Below are 22,812 nucleotides of genomic sequence, written 5' to 3'. Positions count from 1 at the left end.
AAAACACCCAAAATTCATAGACACAGACAAGAGCATGTTGATTATCAGAGGTAAGGGAGTGGGGGAGGTAGGAGAGGGTAAAGGAGGAATAAAGAGAAGGAATCAATTGTGATGGAAGGAGACTTGACTTGGGGTGGTGAACATACAATGCAATATATAGATGATGTTTTATAGAATTGTACACCAGAAACCTACATAATTTTATTAACCAATGTCACCCCAATAAATTCAATAAAATAAAAAAATTAAGCAAACAAGAAAGACCTATAAAAACACACACAGATTCTCTGTATTTTCTTTCCTTTTTCCGATGGCCCCTTATATGTCTATGTGAATTTAAGGGTTCTGAAGTACTATGGATGTTCTGTATTCTGTCATGCTTATCCCCGTTCATTGGTATTTTCCTAAATAACTAAAGTTTAAAAGAGTTGGCCTGGACTCCACTTGCTATGAATCTGCCTCTGAATGACTTAGCTCTTCTTAATTCTCTTCTAGACATTTTAATCGGCCCATGGTATAAAGACAAACTTCAAGAGGATCCTTAGAAGTCTTGGACAAGCCTCCCTGTATGTGGCAGGTATGTCTCTGTTTAGACACTGTGCAAGACATGTAACTTTATTCTTCTGTAAATAAATATAAATTATATTTAGATTCTAGAAAGGATATTTAGATTCTCCCTTTAACTATGTGGCAACATTCTGAGATTGCATCTAAGTTCTAGGTGAGCTTATGAGGTACCGAGCTTTTGAGGGATGATGCATCTGCTCCTTGGCTGACTGAATGGAGAAAGAAGCAAGATTGAAGGAATTGAAATAAAATACTTCAAATATTATACCCAATATGATAAAAACATTGCCTCTTTTGAGTACCTACCTTGTGACTTTAATCTTTATAATATTCCTGAATCTTTTATATTAAGGGTTTGACATTTGAGGAAATCAGGAGTATTAATTTTCTAGAGCTGCCAAACAAAGTACCACAGACAGGGTGTCTTAAACAACAGGAATTCATTGTCTCACTGTTCTGCAGAGTAGACGTCAGAAATCAAGGTGTCAGCAGGGTTGGTTCTTTCTGAGGGCTGAGTGAGAAGAATCTGCTCCAGCCCTTATCCTTGGCTTGAGATGGCATTTTCTCCGTGTCTTTAAATATATTTTTATTGATTTCAGAGAGGAAGGGAGAAGGAGGGATAGAAACATCAATTATGAGAGAGAATCATTGATGGGCTGCCTCCTGCACATTCTCCTCCCCCCCCGACCCCCCTAGAGACCTGACTGGGAATTGAACTGTGACCTCTTGGTTCATAGGTTGATGCTCAACCACCGAGTAACACTGGCTGGCTACTCCATGTCTTTACATTGTCTTTCCTGTATGGGTGTCTGTCTCCATGTCCCAATTTCCTCTTTTTATAAGGACACCAGTCTTACTGGATTAGGTCCCACACTAATGACCTCTTCTTAGCTAATTATATCTGCAGTAACCCTATTTTCAAAGGTCCATTCTGAGATACCGGATGTTAGGACATCAACATGTGAATTTGGAGAGATCACAGTTTAATATATAACACCAGGGTTCAAAGAGGCTCACTGGCTTTAACTCAGACCACAAAATGCCATTGCAGGAATTCTGCATCATAACCACGTGACTCTAGAGTTTGTGTCCTTTATGCTGTACAACACTTCATCTCAGGCGACTCTTGAATGTAGGTCTGTGCAATGAAGGGAATACTATCTTTCCTTCAGCAACCAAACCAGGCATGAGTCGATTAAGGAAAAGAACTCCTACTTAGACATAAAGTCATGCCATTGCATAAACTCAGAATAGCTCATCTTACACAAAGGAGAACAGGAACATGTTTGAGAGGAGATCCAATCTACCACATCATACCATAGGCTAGGCAGTGAATTTATACCTAAACTAGAGTTATAGATTATGGCAGGATGCGAATAGGTCTGAAACTACTAAAATGGTGTCAACTTGAGTTTGGTGGTGTTATTCCTACGTCTTGTGGTTTGCATGTTTGGTGCTCTTGACTAATATTCATATCTAAAGAGGCCCTGTGTATGTGGTCTGCTCATGTAGGGCATGTTTAAACAATGTGTACTAAAATAACATAGTTAAATCATGCAAAAAAGGGGGAAAATCTCTGCTCTGAAGGCCCTGTAGGCATTTACTGGATAATGATAATGATAGCTCTACTAAAAAAGGAGAAAATATGTTCAGCTTCAATGAGGATGTATTTAGGAGAATTGTCAGATTATTTTGGATACTTTCCTTTTTAAAACAATTTTTTATTGCATCCTAGTGGGAGATAAGAATTATAATAGTGATTCGGAAAAGTGGCTTTGTGCATATAAACATAATTTGAGTCTTGTAGTAGTCATCACTGTTTTATGGCAAAAAAAATTATTTTTTTTCAGTTATTGTCTGAAATATATACCTAAAGAAATAAGTCCCTTATAAGATTTTTCTTGCCAAAATTCTAGTAGATGCTCACTTACCGAGAAATGTGTGTACTGTGAAATATTTAAGAAAAATACACTTTAATGAAGCTGCGCTGATGATATTTATTTAGCTAATTGTGTACAGGGATCTAAACATGATTTCACATAGAGTAGACTGTTGGCCATGTAAATAAGCCTCTCACAGGTGTGCAGAGTTTTGAGAATGAGACAGCAGATCTAATGAAAATCAGAGTAAGCCTCTAAGAAATATTTTATTGTAAATTAGATTTCCCATTATAAAACAAATGCAGCCACATAACAAAAATATTTTAAAATAAGGGTAAAAATTGCTAACATTACCAATAAGCAAAAGCAATAAAAGTAACCTTTTGGTATATGTGTTTATCCTCCTTTTTTATTTATTTGTTCATTTGAGGATTACTGAGCACTTACTCAATGCAGACACTTGGGAAATAAGGAGTACTAGGAAAAGGTTCTTGCCCTGAAGTAACTTTTAAATTACCAGGGGAAACAGATAGTGAATGAGGCCTTTTAGTAGGTGATAAGTGCCATACTGGAGGAATGTGGGCCAAAGAGCTTACTGTCAACTCTTGTCAGGTAAGCTAGGATAGAAACATGTGAAGAAATCTGTTAGCCAGAAAAGAGAAGAAAATAATTTTGGTTTGAGGAAAGAACATCTGCTAAAGTATGACAGGATTGAAATAACATCATACAGGAACTGTAAATGATGCATCATGGAGAAGTAGGTGGAGGTGACATCATGGAAGGATTAGTGCCAGTTATCCTATTGGCAAGAAAGTTTTCAAGTAGGGAAAGAATATGTGTAGAATTCTATTTTTGAAAAAAATAATCTTTAGCAATATGATTGACTAGATGGCTTAGAAATTACAGCCCTTAGGAACTAATGGTTTGGTAAGGAGCCGTATCTATCTATATATAAAGAAGCTGTAATGAAGGTTAAATAAATGATGCTTGGCTTGCATGGGCATCTAGCAGAATTTTGGTAGGGATTCTAAAATGAATTCTCATGATTATATATTTTTTTAAAATTTTCAAAAAGTATGAGTTTTTAACTTCAATCAGCTGTGAGTACTTTCACTTTCTATATCCCTACTCCTCTGGTATGCTTCTCTTGCTGTTGGCATTGTGTCAGATTTTGTATTTGCAAGTTTACCTTTTTCTTTTTACTGTAACAGGGACCCCAAATTGCATAAACGTAGGCCTCACTTTGCAGATCCATCCCCAAGATGACATTGCAGCAATTCAAGAGAAATGGCAGGTTCTTAAACCAAGATAGTAGCTGTAGGGATGAAACAGAAAAAGATATGGAAGACTAATGGGGAGGAATTATTGGCCATGCTATCTCGAGGGAAAGGCTAGTTCCAAGATTTCTTATTTCTATAGCTCTGTGAATGGTAGGGCTGCTAACAGGAAAAGAATGGTAGGGGCAGGTCACTATTGTAAATAATAGTTTATTGAACATCTTTACGTGTGTGCATGTTTCATATTTTTGAATTTGCAAAAGTGGATTTACTGTATCACAGTGTATAAGAATTACAATGCATTTTATTATCTATAACTGAAGTCTTTCTGAGATAGATTATGCCATTAAACACTGCTACAATTAATGTATAAATGAGTTTTCTTGTCTACTCCCACTAGCATTGGGCATTATAATTAGCAAACTAAATTATTGGGTAAAATCAGTATCTCCTTTTCATTTTATTACTCTGAGGGGAGATAAATACGATCCATTATTATGACCTCTCCATAGGAACCTACTTTCCAGGGGTGGTTTTGTGGTCTTTTCCTGGTAGGGATTTAGGAAGCATTAGAAGTTAGTTGTAAATCTTTTATGTAATTAGTTATGTTATGTACTCCAAATGCATGCACATATACATATAGGGGTGGACAAAAGTAGGTTTACAGTTGTAATACAAATCAAAATACAGTAATTATTAAATAATAATACAAGAATAAACTATGTTTCATGTATTTAAAACTGTAAACCTACTTTTGCCAAATCCTGTAGATTATAAAACCTAGAAGTAGGTGGGGCTAAAACGGTGCTGTAGATTAGATAGTTTTAGACCATGTATCGACAATGCTTTTCTCTAATAAGGACCAGATACTAAATATTTTAGGCTTTGTAGGCTAGGTGAAATTGAGGCTATTGTATACATACTTTAAAAGGCGAAAGATTTATGCGATCTGAAGAGAAACCAGAGTATTGCATACATACTTTAAAAGGGAAATTTTTTTCCCCACAAAATTTGCATTGACATAGTTTAAAATGTAATGATAATAATTGAGTAAATTTTTCATAACAGAAGTCTAATAATGAGAAAAATTGAATTCTTTTTGGGGGAAGACATTTCACTTAGTTGTAGTTCAAAGTTAATGTTATCTATCATCGAATTGTTTGTAAGTGTTAATTCATTAAGTCATTCTTATTTCACAGGCAGTGAGCTGGATTTGGATCACAGGCCAAATGGTGCCAACCCCTGTTTAAGACAATGACATTTAAAAGTCATTTTTTTTCATTAGTCTTTGTTAAATGTTTTATTTGATAATAAGTTTCAGTTCTGTTTTATACTTTATTTGAACCCATGGCAACCTACAACTAGTTAAACACTCACCAAAATGCACATGTGTGGGGCGTAGGTGGTTTTATTCTCCACTCCCAATGGTATTTCGGGATATATCTGAGGTAGCAACACTATTACAATGAACCATTTTGTCTATTTAGGTTAACAGACCAGAGAAGTGAAACAGGAAACTAGACTTGGCAGATCCAAATTTGGTCTGTTGGAATACGTATTGGAATGACTTTGAGTATTCCTGTTGTTGACTTTGTGTTGGCTATAATTGGTTCTGTTCATTAAAGTCTGTTTCTACAAAGTTTGGGAGGTCTGTGCTTTGGTTATAGCTTTGCTGTTGCTCAGCAACATTCCAAAATGTCTTCATTCTTCCCCAACCCTCCCTCACAAACTTCATGTCTTAAAATATATTTTATCGCTTTCACATTACATTTGCTAATGGTTTTGGTGGCACAGCTACCGAGTTCCTATGGCTTCAAGAAAGAAAAGAAACAAAATAAAAAGATATGAAGATTTAAAAAGCTAATAAAAAGGTCACTTCACCCACTTTAGAAATGGGGCCATATATCCCAAAAGTTTCAACTGGAATTTGGTTCCTAAATACAAAATGAATTTTTTAAAACTCTTAATGAATGGTTTTGGAAGTCTATTAAAACTTGGATAAATTCAGCTACTTTCATGAGTATGCTGAATTATAGATTGGATTTCTTAAGAACTGACATTTGGATGGAAAGTTTATGTTTTATCTTTTTAGACAATATGGTACAAAGAATTGGTATCTTTCTAATGCATAATCAAAGATAATTCAAATCAGGGGCCCTCAAACTTTTTAAACAGGGGACCAGTTCACTGTCCCTCAGACTGTTGGAGGGCCGGACTATAGTTTAAGGAAAAACTATGAACAAATTCCTATGCACACTGCACATATCTTATTTTGAAGTAAAAAAACAAAACAGGATCAAATACAATATTTGTATTTGCATGTGGCCCGTGGGCTGTAGTTTGAGGACCCCTGATTCAAATGAATAAACTCAATATGAAAACCTTATTTTAAAAAATATAAAATGTTTTTCCTATATTACTGGTGTGTAGAATATTTTGACTTAATATTTTGTTTAATGGATAAATATGCTATACCTATTTATACAATGAGCATAACTATGTGTATTTTTAAGAGAAAAATGCATTGTTACATTGCAATTTTTTTTTCTGAGACTCAGCACAGGAGAAAATTCCATCAAAATAAGTTTGGGGAATTATTTTCTTCTCATTTATTTCCATAGGCTCTTTGGAAAGCAAGATTCCAAATGCATGTTACCATAGTTTTCCTGCCAGTAGCTAAACTAACTCAGCCTGCTCTTCTCAAACATTATCTTGACTTTTTTTTTTTTAGCTGCTGGAAGTATGTGGCAATTTAAAAAAATCTTTAATTCCACATTTTGTTTATACTTTAGATACAGAAGGTCTTTGTTGTTTTAGAAACCAGTACTAACAGCTTTATAATACCAAGAACAAAATTTGCTCCAAACACCATTCTTTTTTATTTTTCACTGAATTTTCCAATTATTATTAATTATCATTGGGATTCCTGTATCTTAAAATAAATTCTTTTTAATAGATACTTATAATTACAATTATTGACAAATATCTGATATTTGTTATTACAGAAAACAAAAACACTTGTTCAATTAGAAAAGGAGTAAATTATTTTACCCAAGGCAAAAGTAGCCTGTAGGGCCCTTCTCTCTTATAAATTCTTTCCAGGGTTTGGGTAGACAATGTGTTCAGTTGATCTCATGTTTTGTAAAATTAGCAAAGTAAACAATTTTAATTGCAATGCTTTATGACCAGTACCTCTACTTTAACCTTCCTCCATTCCTTTCCTGTTTTGCAGTGGCTTTGGCGAGGCCATGGGTTTGTTTTGGTGTGTGTGTGTGTGTGTGTGTGTGTGTGTGTGTGTGGGGGGGTGATCTAATAAAAGAGGAGTCAGACTGAGGATAGAATGATTTTAAATGAAATGCGATATAGTTATGGTGTTTGCAAACACTCCTAGGTATGGTGAAGCTATTGATGATGTTACACTTTGCCAAGTCACTGGGGCCTTGTGACACACAGGTGAGGAGCCAGAGGCCATCGTGCCCTCTGACAGGCAGTGACACTTGGCACGTGCAGGTGGGGGACAGACATCAGATTTGAGACATACAGAGCCAGAATCTACTCTGTGGAAATCTTTCTTGTTACTAGGATATGATTTGTGTCAGTGCCCAGTCACAATAGACATTCTCTCTTATCAGGGATTAGTGATTGATGCAGTTAATATTATTATTATTGCATCATACATATATATATAATTTTATTTTTTTCATTGATATTACATAAATAGAATTTCTTAGATACCTGTGCTTTTAGGGCACAAACTTGTAGCAATAATACAGGCAGCAAGCACCACTGTGTATACAATTGCATGTTTTCTGAATCCCAAATATATGTAGTTAAAAATAAATTTTGATTACTATAACAAATTAGATGAAAAAATGGATTATCTGTCTATTTTATCTATAGAAAATGATATTTATAAAGAGACAATTAAAGAATGCAGTCAACAATGGTAAGAGGGAAAGCATTAGAGAGGTGTGGTCAGAGAGCTAATTAATATGAATATATGCTTTCTTCCAGATTTTGTGATGTTTCTGATATTTTTCAGTAGTTTAAAGTAGTAATTTATTGGGGTATTTTTCACTTTAAATAAATATTCACTTTTGCATTAAATTAAAATTTTAATTTGTATTCATATTCTAACATTGCATAAGCTTTGGGCCCCCACAAAACCTGGACCCACAGAATAAATACTTACTAAATATTTAGATACCATGAAGGTAAGGGTCACTGTTAGCCTAGCATGGAGCCTAGTATATAACTGTCACTCATTATGTGTTTGGAACAGAATGCATTTCCATAATAATAATTAGTTATTTTTTTCCAAATGTTGACCAGTACTTTATATGGACATTAAAAATACCTATTAGTTGTAACTAAGGAGAATTTCTACCTTCTCAGGGCCTTGAGGTGATTAAACTATTCTACAAAGCATTTTCTTATGTGTGAAAAACTATTAAAAGTCCTTCCAGGGATTTGATATATGGAAATAGTATTTATTTGACCATTTACCTAAACTACCTTTTCCGCTTTAACTTGTTAAAGGAAAAAAATAAAAAGGAAGGAAGGATGAAGAGTGGCATGGGAGGAAAGAAGGAAGGGAAGAGAAAGCCTCATAAGTCAGAAGACTTTCTGGTCAGAATCCTATCTAATAAAAGAGAAACATGGTAATTGGCGTACGACCGCTACCCTTCCCATTGGCTAATCAGTGAGATATGCAAATTAACTGACAGCCAAGCTGGCAGCCGGCAGCCAGGCAGCTTGAAACTAACATGAGGCTTGCTTGCTTCAGTGACGGAGGACTCCAACGTTCCCCGCCTGCCGCTGCAGGCCTCTGAGCTGGCAGTTTGAAACATAGTTACAAAAATAGAAGCTAAACAAAACCCCAGAAACCAGCTTTCAGCTAGCCCGGATCTCAGACCTGGAGTTGATAAAGAATTTTGATTGTAGAACCTAAACAAACCAGATACCTGCTTTCAGGAGCGGAGGCCTAAGAGCTGGAGCCTCAGAGCTAAAGCTGGTTCAGAATAAAAAAGAAAAAAAGAAAGAAAAAAAGGAGCAATTGGGAGCTTCAGTCCCAGCCTGAAAACAGCCCTCAGCCCCTCACCCATACTGGCCAGGCACCCCAGTGGGGACCCACACCCTGAAGGGGGTGTGACCAGCTGCAAACAGCCATCATCCCCTCATCCAGGCTGGCCAGGCACCCCAGTGGGGACCCCCACCCTGATCCAGGACACCCTTCAGGGCAAACCAGCCGGCCCTCACCTGTGCACCAGGCCTCTATTCTATATAGTAAAAGGGTAATATGCCTCCCAGCACCGGGATCAGCAGAGCCGCGAGGTCTCCCGGCACTGGGATCAGCATGACAGGGGGCAGCGCCCAAACCCCCTGATCGCCCTGTGGCTCTGTGTGTGACAGGGGGCGGGGCCACAACCTCCCTATCAGCCCTGCTCTGTTCCTGACAGGGGAAGGCGCCCCAACCCCCTGATCGGCCCTGCTCTGTGCCTGATAGGGGGGAGTTCCCCAACCTCCTGATTGCCCTGTGGCTCTGTGTGTGACAGGGTGCGGCGCCCCCACCCCCCCACCCCACGGGCCCTGCTTTGTGTGTGACGGGGTAGAGCCATAACCTCCCCATCGGCCCTGCCCTGAGTGTGACAGTGGCGGCGCCCCAACCCCCTGATCGGCCCTGCTCTGTGGGTGATAGAAGGCGGTGCCCCAACCCCTTCACCCCACGGGCCCTGCTCTGTGTGTGATGGGGTAGAGCCATAACCTCCCCATCGGCCTGCCCTGAGTGTGACAGTGGTGGCGCCCCAACCCCCTGATCGGCCCTGCTCTCTGCATGACAGGGGGGAGCTCCCCAACTCCCTGATCGGCCCTGCTCTGTGCATGACAGGGGGTGGCGCCGCAACCTCCCCATCAACCCTGCCTTGAGTGTGACAGTGGGCGGTGCCCCAACCCCCCAATCGGCCCTACCCTGAGTGTGACTGAGGGTGGCATCGCAACCTCCCAATCCGCCCTGCTCTGTGCATGACAGGGGGCAGCGCCCCAATTCCCCAATCGACCCTGCTCTGAGCCCGACCTGGGGCTGCACCTACGGATTAGGCCTGCCCTCTGCCACCCGGGAGCAGGCCTAAGCCAGCAGGTCGTTATCTCCCGAGGGGTCCCAGACTGCGAGAGGGCACAGGCTGGGCTTAGGGACCCCCCCCTCCCCGGAGTGCACAAATTTTTGTGCACCAGGCCTCTAGTCCTATATAATAAAAGGCTAATATGCAAATCGACCAAACAGGGGAATGACTGGTCGCTATGATGCTCACTGACCACCAGGGGGCAGACACTCAATGCAGGAGCTGCCCCTTGGTGGTCAGTGCACTCCCACAGGGGGAGCGCTGCTCAGCCAGAAGCTGGGTTCATGGCTGGCAAGCGTAGCGGTGGTGGTGGGAGCCTCTCCTGCATCAGTTGGGCATCCCCCAAGGGCTCCTGGAGTATGAGAGGGTGCAGGCCAGGCTGAGGGACCCTCCCCCATGAGTGCACAGATTTCGTGCACTGGGCCTCTAGTGGATTATAATGTTGTAATGGTAGGATAGTCTCTGAACAGGTGGGTCACATTCTGAAATGTGTCCAGGACACAGTTAGTAGTGCTCCTAGGATAGTAACAAAGTATTATTAAGGTTGTCCATACATAAATCCTTACAAATAGTAATTTTCAAACAAAAATATAGGTAACTAGTATGTTTGTCTTGGTTATGTTTACATGTGTTTTAAATAACTCATTGTCACAGGGCAGTACTTATGGTGTTTCAAGGAATTAAGCCCAACACCTTCCTTTGGTCAATACATTTTGCATTTTAACTAACACTCTGTCCTAAGCATCTCTGTGCTAACCTATCTTCCACTGGTACCTGGAGATTTAGACATACTCTTCCCAAGTACAGACAACCACCTTTTAAAGCATCCATTTGGGGTGCACAATTGGACAGGAGATCCCAAAGATGCATCCAGGGATGACTGTTCCTACATCATTCACCTGATTACTGCTAGGTGTGTCGATGGAGGACTTAAAAAGTGTTAACTGTCTGGGCAAGTGTGGCTCAGTGGTTGAGTGTCAACCTCTGAACCAGGAGGCCATGGTTTGATTCTCTGTCAGGGCACATACCCGGGTTGCAAGCTCTATCCCCAGTGGGGGGCATGCAGGAGGCAGCCAATCAATGATTCTCTCTCATCATTGATGTTTCTAGCTCTCTCTTTCGCTCCCTTCCCTCTAAAATCAATTAATACCTATATTTTATAAAGTGTTAGCTGGATGAGGCCTGGCATGACTGTGGGGGCTGCTGCCATGCTGGCATCTACAGGGTTAACCAGTCTTGCCAGCATGAACAATGGAAACAGGGCAGCTCTAAATGAAATGAGCTGAATATTTCATTCGGCCACTCAGCTGCCTGCTCCAGTTGCCTCCTTTACTAAAATAAGAGCTTAATCTAAAGTGACAACAACATCAGTTTCTGTGTGCTACAGTCACACTGAACATGATTTCCTTAACATAAACACTATTTACATGGCCCGCCTGGATATAGCAGGGAATCAGGAGCATGCCCTGCTAAGACACAGGGTACAATGAAGGACGAGGAGCAGGCAGCTAAGAATTAACATCAGCAAATGAAAGCCTGACCCTCAGAGGGCATGTTCCTGATACATTTAAAAATGAGAGAGCATTGCACCAGTAACCTTCGCCTTTGTAAAGACTATGCCATTTAAAATAAAATAGCACCTTTTCAGTTTAGACACTTAACCACATGCATTATGTCTGACCCATTTTCTAACTTACGTGACACTGGAGGATGGATCCCTCGCTGCAATTATTAGAATCTTTCAAACAATTGCAACCAATAGACTCATTCTCATAGCAGCCTGCACTTCCTTGAGATAAAGAGGGCATTTCCTTCATTGAGGGCAGGCCAAACAGAGACGTCAGGGGAATGGGAGAGAAGATGTGACCCTTGAACTGATGGCTTTGATGTCAGTGCTCCTGGCACCCAGGAAAACCCTGTTGGGAAGTGGTTTTCAGCTTGAGAGTTCTGGAAGATTGGAAGCAGAAGTGTGGCAAGGCCCCAGCCCATCGAAGCACAAAATAACCTAAGTTACTTATTTTAGGCACCCCAGAATAGATAATGAGGGAGATAGCAATCCTGAATATGCGTGATTGATGGTTTATTTCCGCAAGGAGGCTGCGATGGTTTTATTTTCACTTTGCACATCACATTCTGGGAACTTTAAGGGTCACAAAATCTAGAAATATTTATTAGAATTATTGACATTTAATGGGATTTAGTGGTCCACCACCAGCTTCATAGATAAGAAAAGTAAGGCACAGAGAACTTGTTCATACATCTGAAATCACACAGCACATCAGAGAGCAATAGGAAAAGAATTTTGTGAGGTTATTTTCCTCAACTATTTCTACTTCAAATCACCATTAACACTTTAGTTTCTCTTTTTTAATATATTTTAATTGATTTCAGAGAGGAAGAGATGGAGAGAGAGATAGAAACATCAATGATGAGAGAGAATCATGGATTTGCTGCCTCTTGCATGCCCCTTAATGGGGATCGAGCCCGCAACCCAGGCATGTGCCCTTGCCCAGAATCGAACCTGGGACCCAACATTCTATCCACTGTGCCAAACTGGCTAGGGCAACACCTTCATTTCTAAGATGGCTCTTTTTGAAAAATTCCTCTTGATTGAGATTTCTAGATGCTCGATACCAGACACCGATTTGAGACTTCTAGGCTTTAATGATCTGAGGCTGCTGGCCAAATGGTAGCTCTTTTTAAAATTTAGTTCTGTGTTATCTGTTCCCATCCTCCAGGCTCCGTGCCTGGGTGAGTGCTCCTGCAGTCCTCACCCCTGTGTTGGTAGATTTTAGATAAGGCTCTTGTTCACTGAAGACGAAAGGGACTGATCTTTTAAAATTACTTTCTTCTTTTAAGAAAGGCATAGTGAGTGACAGGAAAATTAATGAGAGAATCATCAATATCTAGCTGGCCTTAATAGAATACCCATTAATCAACAGGCATTTACTTAGACTCTATAAGACTGCCAAGCACTATGTTAGGGGAGGGAAAATGATCTCTGACCTCTTGAAGCTCACCATCTCTTGAAAAGGTTTATCATAATCTGCAAAATAAGCTTAGACTTCTTCAGAAAGCCACTAAGAATATTATGAAAAAATTAAAATACTCTTTTTGTTGTTTGAAATAATGCCCTTCTACTTTTTTTCATCTTTATTTTTAACTTAAGGGAAATATGAACAATAGAACACTCTTGTGTTTGCCACTTATGAAACATTGATCAGCTCTTTCAGGTACTATTCTAGACATGCCCCCCAAAGAATTACACATGTTTTCTCATAATCTAATGGGGATATAAGCAATTGTACAAGGATTCATTGAACAACTTGGGGAGTGCCTTAAGAAGACAGGTACCAAATGCTTGAGAGCAGAGGAGGAGTGGGAATAACCACACTTGCTCTGTGAGACCTCTTCAAATGACAAGGACCTCGACATCTACCCCCAGTAGCAGCCAGCTCTTCAACTTGATCTGGACTGGCAAAGCCAGTGGAATAGGGACCCTGCCAATTAGTGCTGGGGGGCAGCCTCTGCACAGATGATTAAAACAGTATAATTTGCTGAAGACACACGGGAAGCTGATCTGGGCCTGACACGTCTCTGTCTTGTGTCTTGGCTTCTCTCAGCTACAATAAGATTTTTGATGACCTTCTCTTTTGATATGTCAGGTGAGCAAAGGCCTGCCTTCTCTTGGGATGTCTCTACTGTGTATTTGCCTCTTAGTATGAAGGGGCATGATTAACCAGAGAGACAGGTACAGGATTTCTCTTGGTGTAAATGAAAGAACACACTGTGAAGAATTTTAGGGCTCTGATGAGAAAATGCCAGAAATAGATTCAGGTAGTCTATTGTGTCTCCCATTTTCTTTCAGTTACTTTTCTCCTAATTAATGAACAGTGATCAGGTTCTCAGTTCTTAAATACTATATGTGTCATTAATTAAGCCACACATAGTTTTATGTTTCCCCAAATATAAGATGTTTTAAGACTATTTGCCATTCTTATCTTCATGTAGGCTCATATAGACCATTCCTTGTAAAAGTCATCATAAAACCCTTTATTTCCCCCTTTTCTATTTTTCTTTTAAACTTTTAGGGAAATATGTATTTGTTGTATTGTATATTTGTATTTCGTATTCCCCTATTCTTTGAAGGACAAAATTTATTTCATATTAAAATAGAAGATCATATTATGTCATATTATTTAACAAATAGAAGAATTTTGACATTTTAAAATACAATTTCCAAACAGAGTACTAGTTTTCATGAAAAGGACCATGCTTTAAAGCATAATATAAGATTCCATTTCTCACAAGTTTCTGGATAATAAGTTAATGTTGTATTTTAAGTTTTACAGCTAATTATGTGCACAAGAATTAACTTTCCACATCTCATCACCCAAACATGTAGTTATTGGGGGAGGAGTAAGGGTGAGTGATAGATCCAGGAGAGGAAACCCTTAAGCTGTTTATCCTTCAAGCCCTTGCAACCCTTCCCTATAATATCGGCTGTCGCTTTGTTATCTCCCACCCTGATTGGCCTATCATTGTGTCCCATCCGCAAGACCACAACCCAAAAATTCTGCATCGTGATTTTGCAGCAGCTGTTGCTGCAGAAGGTAAATGCCGTGCAGATATTGATGAGCTTGCTAATTTGTTTAGTAGACAGAATTTAGAATGGGGAACAGGATTTGTCTGCTAGCTGTCATCATCCATCAGCCCCAGGCTGCCCCAGGCACTGGGTTTGCTTTTTGCCAGATTCTAATTTTGCTTTTTTTTCCCCCTTAGCTTCAATCTACTTTATTCATTTATTATAATTGGGAGAGTGGTGGTTGAGATAGGGAAAAATACCCATGCCTCACACTTGAGATTGAAGGCTCTCATATACTGCTGTTTCTGATATCAAGGGATTCAGACTGGACCTGTTGGTCTGTTGATTGATGTAGTTAGTGAATGAAGTGTTCTCAGGTAGGGGTTCTACAGCACAGTGTGACTGGAAGACTTGCCACAATTGCCCTCAGTCCTATGTGTTTCTCCCTGTCTCCCTGTCTCCACCAAGATCAGAATTTATATTATCAGATTTATTCATTTGGGGTTCATATTCAACTTATTTAAACATTATTTTTGAGCATCCGCTTTGTGTTATTTATTACTGTAGATGTGGGAAATATATTGGTGAATAAGACAGAAAAAGCCCCTGCTCCGAAAGTGACTGGATTTTAGGGATGAAGACAGATAAGAAAATAAATATACCACATTTCAAGAGAGTGATAAATCAGATGAAGGAAATGAAGTAGAGTAAGGGTAGAGTTGGAAGTGCTATTTTAGATAAAGAGGCCAGGGAAAGTTCTCTGAGGAGATGACCCCTGAGACATGAGTGATGACAAGTCATGTGAAAATCTATGGGGACACTTTAGGGAGATGAAATGGTAAAGGCAAAGATCCAGAAGAGACATTGAGTGTGTTAAATTCCAGGAAAAGCAAGAAAGCCAGTGTAGTTAAAGCAGGTGGTGGGGGTGAGAGAGGTGAGAGCATTAGGGAGATGGAATTGGAGAGGAAGGCAGGGTCAGGTCACTGGATTTTATCCTAAGAGTAGTGGGAAGCTGGTTGTTTTTAGAAGAGTGACTTGATCTGATGTACATTGTAAAAAAGCTTACCATGGCTACTGTGTGGAGAGTAGACTGTAGAGGGACAAAAGTGGAAGCAGGGATATCAGTGGGGAAAACATTGCAGTAATTTAGTGAGGAATGATTCTGGCTTGTACTACAGTGACAATAGTAAAATGGCAAGAAGTAGTCAAAATTGCATACAGTATATTATAAGTAGCTCTAACTGATGGTTTGGTTGTGGACAGATATGGAAAGGAGAACAATCAAGGGTGATATTTAGATGTTTTGACTTTAAGTATTGAATGGTCAAAGTGCCCATCATTAACTTGTACTTATTGGAGAAGGATATAGGTTAGGGTAAGGTGGTTACTAACTAGACATTGTTTTTGAAGACTCATTGATAAAATTGAAATGGAATATAGAAGAAATGAAATGCCAGAAGACTCAAGATGAGTGATTGTTAACCTGAATTTAAAATAGGAGAAAAGTTTATATTTTTAAATGCTGTGTTTTAAGGATTTTAATAAAATTCCAGATTCTACTATTATATACTGTAGATCATTTCTGAACACTTAGAAGGAAAATAATATTCACCAGAGGAAGCCAGTATGAGTTCTCTGAGATCCAATCATACAATATTAACTTCTTTTTAATTGAGATACCTATTATCAGATGTCATCATTTATACAATATAGTTTCACATCATAAAGTTCTGAGAAATTAGGACAGAAATTGATTTGGTGTGCCATATGGTGATATACTCTAATAGTTGAAGAACCATATCTAAACGGTATAGATTAGTATAGGGTTATCAACCTGAAGAGATGTCTGTAGTCAGGTGCTATCCATTCTGTTCCTTGGCTTTTCCTTTTGATTGTTTTTATTAAGAATTTTGATGAAGGTAGAATGAAAGTGAGGAAACTAATACTGACCTTTTCTGGAAAAGGATGCATTTGACACTTTAACCCATTTTATCTCATTTGGTGCTCAGTAAGTCAGTAATGCACTCAATATTGGCCAAAACCTAACAAGATAAAATGTAGTAGTGTTAAAGCAATTCTATATTTAATTTTTAAATAAATCAGTCAAATATAGGTAGGAGATATCTGAATTGATACTCCATTGTCAAGATATTATGGTTGATTTTATGTTTAATGTAAGCCAAAAGTAGGACATAGCTGCTATTTGAGCTGCTAGAACAAGAGATAGTCACCTTTAATGCATTAGTAGAAGAAATATAGTGTCCAGAACCAATGACATAACCACTTGGTAAAATATACACTGGTCAGCTTACATGTCACTTAAAGGTAAAGTAATTTGAAGGACATTGACAACTTAGTGTTTAAAGCTAGTTAATTAGGGGAGTAAATAATGTAGAAACAAATAGTTTGGATAAAGAATTGTTTAGCCTGAAAAGTGAAATGTGGGGATAATTTCAAATCAATCTTCAAAAATATGAAATAGAATTGGCTTTTCAGTCAGTCTGGATCTGGCAAGAAACATATGATGGACTTAAGTGAAATGATATGAGAAGAGTTTATTTCAGAGTATAATTATAAGTATGTTAACAGGATTAAAAATACCAAGACCACATAAGATATCACTTCACACTCAGTAGGATGGCTACAATAAAAAATATAAGTGTTGTTGAGGATATAGAAAAATTAGAACCCTCATATATTGCTAATGGGAATGCAAAATGGGAAGTTGTTTGGAAACAAGTCTGGCTGTTCCTCAAAAAGGTTAAGCCATGAATTACCATATGACCAGCAATTCCATTTTTGGTTTCATTCAAGAGAAATGAAAATATATGTCCACACAAAAACTTGTGCATGGTGTTCAAAGCAGAATTATTCATAATAACAAAATAGTAGAAACAATCCAAATATCCATCAATTGATGGATGGATAAATAAAATGTGGTGTATATACACAATGGAATATAATTTGGCAATGAAAAGAAATGAAGTATCGATATATGCTAACAACATAGATGAGCCTGGAAAAATTATTCAGTGACAAAAGCCAATCACAAGAAATCACATATTATGTGATTCCATATATATGAAATGTGCAGATAAATCCTATTTAATAAAAGCGGAATATGCTAAGTGTCAAACCCATCAGTCGACCATTTAGTCGACTGCTCAACCAGCTGCTATGATGCACACTGACCACCAGGGGGCAGACACTCTGACGGGTAGGTTAGCTTGCTGCTTGGGTCTGGCCAATTGGGACTGGTCAAGAGGGCCGGACACTCCCTAGAGCCCTCCCACGGTCCCTCCCAAGCCTGGCCAGCCCCCATCACCCCAATTGGGACTGGGCGAGACAGCCCTAATCAGCCCGATCACCAGCCAGGCCAAGGAACCCCACCAGGCCTCCAGTAAATCTATAAAGACAGAAAGTAGGTTAGTGGCTGCCTAGTGCTGAAGGGTAGGGTCTAAATGGAGAGTGATTGCTAGTGGATGGGACTTCTTTTTACAGTGATGAAAATGTTCCAAAATTGATTGTAGTGATGATTGTACAACTTTATGAATATAACAAAAAACAATTAATTGTATACTTTTCATGGGTGAATTGTATGATATATAAATTATATCTCAATAAAGCTTTTATTAGAAAGAACCAACAAGGATTGGTACAGAACTCTAGGGAAAAGAATAATAGGGACTTTTCACTGTGCCTAGGCCTGAAGGGGGGAGCGGGGCGGGGCGGGGGGGCAGGGGTGGGTGGGTGGAGGAAGCAGTTAAATGGAGAGTTCTACTTGCCTGGAGAGACATCACCAGACTCTGATATTCACCTGAAAGGAGGAGGCTGCAGAAATATGTATCTTGACATCACTCTTCTCTTTCTCTCTAATTTCCTGCTGATGCCTCCTATTTAAGACCCAACCAGAAGCTAGGGAGCTAGAGAGTCTCAGTGTGATTCACAGAAATCCTCCTCTGGGGCACAAAGAGGGGTGAGAGGTGGTTTGCACCTGGTGAGAAAACACAAGTGATTCCATGTATATCCAGATCAGAGACCAGTAAGGAAAATGAAAATTGCATGTGTTGCCTCAAAGTGAAGCCAAATTTGATCTCTGGAAATGGAGTTGTACCGAATCTGAGATGATCATACTGAAATTACATAGAGGATTCCAGTTATAAATGAAGGACTAGATTAATTACCTGTGAAAGTTCCCTTGTAACTCCAAGTCTCTGCCTTTAACCACTGGCATATTGGCACCAACTGTATTATCATTTGGCCAGCTGTGATCTTGGAAGTTCAAGGTATGGCCTTTGGCTAAGAGAACATAGAGTAGGTATGTTTTGATGAGAGTGAGAAATCAAAGTGAATAATATAAGTATGGGGTGTTCACCTTGAGTTCAACTTCACTGAACAAATAAATTGGACTCTAATGTGGTCAGAGACAGTCTGGGGAGGGAAATGGCAGAGGAAAAATAGAGAAGCTTGTCATCAAAGAAGATGTAAGATTTGGAGAAATAAAATGTGCCTACTTAACAATTTCACTGATTATGTATATTAGGCCTACTTCCCTTTTTAGTTTAAAATGACAATGATAAGATGGCACTTTAATATTCTCTGTAAGAACATTATAGTTGGCTTTTGTGATGCATGTAAGATGTCAAAGAAGCATGAGGGTCTTTTCCCCTGTAGGACTCCTTCTGGATTTATAAAAGGAGTGATAGATCTCCCCTGGGACCCGCATCTGCTGCTGTGCTACACCCAGGAGGCATGCTTTATGCAACTCCTCACTCCTTTGCAAAGTCAGTATCTACAGGATGGGGTTGAATGTATGGGAAGAGAGTGGAAGGTTATGGAAGTGATCATATTAATGAAGAAGCTGTATTCAGCAACCCCACCTTTCCAGGCTACTTATGTTGATGACTTTAGAGAAGTTATTTGTTGCCTGCCTTTCACGGTTTTCTAAAATTGGTAATTTTACTTTGTGCCATGTTTTATATCTACTACATTAAATATATAGCAGTATAATCATTTACATGGTCCACTGCCAAAATACAGAAACAAAGATGCTCATTTACAACTGTGGACAATATCCAAATAAACCATTGATATGCCCTGCCAACTTAAATGGATGTAGGATTTGGAAGAAATACACAAAACTATGGAAGTATACTTTTCTATTTATTTTAATTTATTTCTGGACATCCAGCTATATCTCATAAATACTTGACTATATATTTCTTGTGTTTTTACAAATTACATTGATGTTTTTTCTCCATTGTTTTGCACAGTGAATTTTACTATTTACTAAAAACCAATGGTTTTTAGATTACTTTTATTTCTAAAAGTACCATTTTAATTTTTACCAACTTGCAACTCAAATTATTGTCAATTCATTGTAATGGATGGCATTTCACTAAATAGGACATTTGACTGGGTGTAGGATATTTGGTATAGGATTATTGTTCAGATACACATTTCCAAGTTATGTGACAAGTACCTAGGAGGGCAACTTTTTCAATTGCTTCAATTTCATATATTGATGTATATTACCTTATTCTTTACTGGGTTTTAGGGATTTATTTTTTTTAGTTTCACAATAAGGAGAAGAAATTTCTCTATTCACAACTGTTTTTCATGAGACATCTGGCTATAGTGTAAGAAATATTTATGAATAATACAGGTATAATATTAGAATTGATTTAATACATATAAAATAATGCATAGGGCTTGGTATGTAATATTACAAAAGTTATACAAAACATCTGGCATATACTAGGACTTAATGAAAATAGGTATGATGAAGGTGATGATGATTGTAAGTAGTCCACAATTATCAAAGTCAATTTAAGGTAACAATTTTGAGGACTGTCAGGAAAGTTAGTGAAAACTTAGAACATTTAATCTTTTAAATCTATTTTTAACTTCCACATAAATCTTAGAGATAAAACATGAAACTTAAAATGTGCACAGTATGAGATCTCATCAACAGACTCTCAGGAGCATGAATGGAAGCTTTCTTGCCATTCCTAGAAAAGTGTGAGACATGCATATCCGGGGCGGTGCTTCGTATTGGCTTTCCGGATTGTCTACACTCTGGTTTTAGATCAAGGCAGACCACAAAACCTAGGATATCCCTTTCGCGTGCATTTCAGGTGTTGACTGTGAGAATGTTGCTGCCTGTGATTTATCAGTATATGATGAGCTTTAAGGAATTGTCTCCATTAAAACCAAATGGCCATATATAGATTTCTGTACTTTTTAAAACGCCATCATTGAAGACACTGCCAATTCTCTCATGTCTTTGAAATAAAGACTCATTTGAAAACAATCACTTTTAGTAGTAAGAACTAGGAAAAATTTTGTTTGAGACTGTAAATTTCTCTTACGTTGTACCCACTCTCCTATGTTGTACCCACTCTCCTGAACCCTATGCACACACACCTAAATGGCTGTTTGGCAGCTCCACCTGATGCATATGTGCCCCTCACACCTGCCCCTCTGCAAGTCTTCCCCAGCTCTTAAAGGAAAATCCATTCTTCCCATTGCTCAGACCCCACACCTTCCTTCCTGGACTCCTTGCTTTCATTTATACTCGGCAAAACTCTGTCAGTGCCACTTTAATAGTTCCAGGATCCAACCACCTTTCTGTATCTCCACTCTTTCCAATCTGGTCTAAGCCACTATCATTTCTGCTTGTGACGTAGGCTCCTCTCTGGTCTCCTACCTTTGTTCCCTCTCAGTCTGCTTTCACATGGCAGCCAGGATGAGCCTTGAAAGTATAAATCAGTCCAGTCAGAGTACAGCTTTCTCAGCTCTGGACCTTCCATTGGCTGCCTTCCTCGGAGGAATTCTTACTGTGACTCTCAAGGAGCAGTCAGCTCCCACCTCATCCTCTCTGACTTCACTTTCTATTCCCCTTCCCCTCACTCTGCATTAAGGGACCTGTAGCTCTTTCTCTAACATGCTGGGCACTGCGCCTCATAGGGCCTCTGCACTCCTGCAGGGCTCCCTCTGCTTGCAGTGCTCTTACTCAGACTCTGCATGAGTCATTCCAGCAATTTCTTCAGCTCTTGACTCAAATGGTACTTTCTCAGTGAGGCATTAAATCTACTCTACTTAAAATTGCATCTAGCCCTTCCACAAACACTAAGTCCCTTGCTTTAATTTTTTTTCTCCCTGGCACTTTCCTAACATAGTATATTGCTATTAATTTACCATGCTTATGTTTTGTCTTCCTGAGAAGAATATTAGCTGTACGAGGGCAAGAAGCTTGCTGGGTTTGTTGACTGCTCCATCTCTACAGCCCAAGATAGTTCCTGGCAAGTGGAGAGATACAATAAATATATGTTGACTAAATGAATAATTCAAAGTTGATTTTGGCTGGTGTTCTGTATGTATGGCCAGATAAGGCTTAAATAATGTATGTTGTTTTCTTCTTGAATTCCATGTAGGCAGCTTTGGGGGTTAAAGTTAAATTTTACTAAATTATTTTGTCATCGTTACTCTCCTCCCTCAAGCATTTGTCTGCTCTCATAACATCTATGCATCGCTATTAATTAACTACAAGTATTTTGAATTTATTTTTCAACTTTTAGTTAGATAAGACTAGCAAATAACCTGTATAGAGTGGCTGTTTTCAAATAGAAGAGAGGGCAATTTTAAAAGATATTCTTATAATACCCAACTTAGATTTTTCAAAAACATATGATCTCATCCCATTTACTGGCGATAAGTTGGGGTACAAGACTTGAGCATTTAGAAAAATAGTTTTCAGGTGAATCCATTAATTCGCATAACCACCCAGTAAAAAGCATTACTGTAAACATCATGTGTTTATATACTGTGCTCACAGACAAACATACCCTACACTTTATACACTGTCTTATAAACTCTCCTAGTAATTGAAAGCTACACAATTTAAAGAAATATCCCCAAATATTTCAACTTTGGGGTAACAAACTATATTAACATTAAAAATAAGATTACATCTTTAAACATACTTGTTTCCTCTTTATGCAACAGGATGTCTTGGTTGCTTGTTTGTTTCGATTTTTTAGTTTGTCAATGAGTAAAGTCATCACTTGATCACTAGCAGTGTCTGTCTTTTGGGCATTTGTTGTGGCCAGACTGACTTTTTACTGTTTGTAGCTAGAGTGGCCATCTAAGTACTTCCTCAAATCGGTTCTCACACCAGTAATGCTGACTGCTCTTATGGGTTCTATTGGTGATTGGCAGCACAAGTAAAAATTATGCTAACGCTAGGTGAAGACTGATTTTCTCAATCTTTTGCATACTGCCCTACAGATGCCACGCCCCATCCCAGGAAGTTTTACTAGTTTTAAACTATGATGGAAATTTCAGGGACTTTTCTTTACTGAACAGACAAATACAAAACTCTT

The 22,812-nt window shown here is 38.8% G+C and overlaps 1 protein-coding gene across 1 annotated transcript in view; it reads left to right on the top strand.

Annotated features, from left to right (window-relative positions):
• Positions 1-22,812, top strand: part of SOX5 (SRY-box transcription factor 5) — a 980,574-nt gene that overhangs the window by 142,329 nt on the left and 815,433 nt on the right. The window contains exon 2 of the mRNA XM_059682385.1: positions 496-577. The gene's annotated coding sequence lies outside the window, so the exon portion shown is untranslated. The remainder of the gene's footprint in view (positions 1-495; positions 578-22,812) is intronic.

Source organism: Myotis daubentonii, chromosome 2 (genome assembly GCF_963259705.1).
Source record: "Myotis daubentonii chromosome 2, mMyoDau2.1, whole genome shotgun sequence".
NCBI lineage: Eukaryota > Metazoa > Chordata > Mammalia > Chiroptera > Vespertilionidae > Myotis > Myotis daubentonii.
The sequence above is the reverse complement of the archived record's forward strand: the minus strand, read 5'-3'. Positions and strand labels throughout refer to the sequence as shown.